At 38.8% G+C, this 2,550-nt stretch overlaps 1 protein-coding gene across 2 annotated transcripts in view; it reads right to left on the reverse strand.

Annotated features, from left to right (window-relative positions):
- The window catches only part of LOC143287415 (synaptotagmin-1-like), a 32,272-nt gene extending 30,094 nt beyond the window's left edge, over positions 1-2,178 (reverse strand). For both annotated transcript variants that reach the window (XM_076595398.1, XM_076595395.1), the window contains exon 1: positions 1,661-2,178. The gene's annotated coding sequence lies outside the window, so the exon portion shown is untranslated. The remainder of the gene's footprint in view (positions 1-1,660) is intronic.
- Between the last annotated feature and the right edge of the window lie 372 nt (positions 2,179-2,550).

Here is a 2,550-nt window from a genome sequence, read left to right on the forward strand (position 1 = left end):
AATACAACAAGAACAACAACAAGAACAAAGCAACAAACGAACAAAAACCAACACGGAAATACACGCCAATGTCATCATGCTGCTTTCAATCGTATTGTTTGAAGACAGCCAACTCGGCAAACGTACAGGTTTTTGACAAATCTAGGTTAGTTGATAAGAGCCCATACTATCCAGACTTCTTCTAAGTAATAGATATGAAGTCTGTTTCTTTAAACGTTAAAGAATTGTCACTCAAAAGCGTTGTTTTTTTTTTATTGTTTTTGTTTTTTGCCGCTGTTGTTTTCGTTGTCTTTCTAGCGCGCATCGTTCTTCAAACGAAACAAACCTCTCAGGATACACTGCAAATTAAGCCACCATAAACCCTCACAGCCGGAAACTACCAGTTATGGCACACGGGCTTAAGTAGGATGCATAATCCGGACCACTCCGGAACAACAGCGACATCATCGATGAAGAATCAAGGAAGGGAGAAACAAATGGTGGAACGAAAGAAGCAGAGTAACAAGGAAGGAAAGGGGAAAAGAGAGAGATATATGAACGTATGAATAAATGAATAAAAGAAAAACCGAACGAAAGGCACACAGAAAACCCAAAAAGGATCGAAAGACAGAAAAGGAGAACGGACGAAAAAGAAAGAAAGACAAAAAGAGATGTATATTAAAAAGAAAGAAAGAAAGACAAACATAAAGAAAGGATTACACAATTACATTGATACTTACTAAACCAGACACCATCCAGAAAGCAAGTAAAAACACGAACGAATGAGCGAGCTAATGAACTAAAAAGAGAAGGAGGAAAGAAAGGAAGATACGGAAGAAGAGAAAGAATGAAAGAAAGGAAGGCAGAAAGAAAGAAGGGAAGGCACAAAGAAAGGAAAGAAAGGAAGACAGAAAGGACGGAACGCAGAAGGAAGGAGAGACAGAAACAAAGGAAAGCAGAAAGGAAGGAAGGTAGATAGAAAGAAAGGAAGATACGGGATAAAGAAAGAAAGAAAGATACAGAAGAAAGAAAGAAAGATACAGGAGAAAGAAAGAAAGACAGGAAGGAAGAAGGCAGACAGGAAGGAAAGATAGAAAGAAAGGAAGAAGGCAGAAAGGAAGGAAAGACACAAAGAAAGGAAGATACGGGAGAAGGAAAGACAGAAAGAAAAGAAGACACGGAAGAAAGAAAGAAAGAAAGAAAGGAAGAAGACAGAAAGAAAGATACGGGAGAAGGAAAGACAGAAAGAAAGGAAGAAACAAAGGAAGTAAGGCAGAAAGGAAAGAAAGAAGGAAAGGAAGATACGGAAGAAGGAAAGAAAGAAATAAAGGAAAACATAAAGGAAGGAAGGCAGAAAGGAAGGAAAGACGGAAAGAAAGAAAGGAAGAAAGGAAGGAAGATACTGAAGAAGGAAAGAAAGAAAGACAGAAAGGAAGGAAAGACAAAAAGAAATAAGGCAGAAAGGAAGGAAAGACTGAAAAAAAGAGAAACACACAACATACCAGAAAGAAAGACAGAAACCATTAGCATCATTCATACATACTCATAGACGTCAAAATTCATTGTATTTGTACTGTGACATTTTCCACTAAAATATTGTTCAAACCAACGAATGAATGACAGGAATAAAAGAAAGGAAAAGAAAGAATCGAATACAGAGTTAACATTGACACTGACTCACCACACACCATCCAAATAGCACAGTGTTCAGTTGACTCCACCAAACCCTTCTCTCCAATACACATCCATGGACACAAACCGGCCTCTTCAACACAACTGTCGTGCAACAACTTTTTTTTTATCCCCTGCGAAAATTCGAAACAAGGCACAGCAAATAAAGCAACGAATTCACAATAATCTACCAATAGTCCGAGTCAGCTTGCAGGCCCAGACTTTCAACCTAAATACAAGTCAGCCTCAATCAAATTTTTGAACTGTCGTTTGCTTCTTGCTCCAACCCACACTGTCGTCTGCCACCTCGACCAAACACAAAAAAAAACTTCGTCCACCGATGCAAAACCAACCAGTAGGTCAAAAACACAATGGCAGGATTATTTTTGTTGTGAAAGCAGACAAGTTTGCAGAGCTTGCAAGAATGTTGCCAACATCAGTTAATTTGGATCGAAGTTTCACATAAAATTGTCCTGTGTCATCTCAGCCTGGTCGTGTGGCAGACGAGAAGAGAGGGAGAGAGGGAGAGAGAAAGAGCGCGGACTCAACTTGTGTTGGGTGACTCGCAGCTGTTGCGTTCAGAGTGTAGCTGTATGTACAGTTGTTCTTACCTCCCTCGTGTGTTTTTGTACCGCCGGCGGGATTTTCATTTTCTTTCTTCTTTTTTTTTTTCTTTCTTTTTTTACATCATGAATGAATTCATGACTAGATAGATAAATTTACAAACAAATAAATGAGAGAGACGCTAACACAACACACACACACACACACACACACACACACACACACACACACACACGCACGTACTCAATCTCTCTCTAAATAAATAAATAAATAAATATTCATGACTAGATAGCTAAATTAGCAAACAAATAAATGAGAGAGACTCTCGCACGACAT

This window comes from Babylonia areolata, chromosome 11 (assembly GCF_041734735.1).
Source record: "Babylonia areolata isolate BAREFJ2019XMU chromosome 11, ASM4173473v1, whole genome shotgun sequence".
Lineage (NCBI taxonomy): Eukaryota > Metazoa > Mollusca > Gastropoda > Neogastropoda > Buccinidae > Babylonia > Babylonia areolata.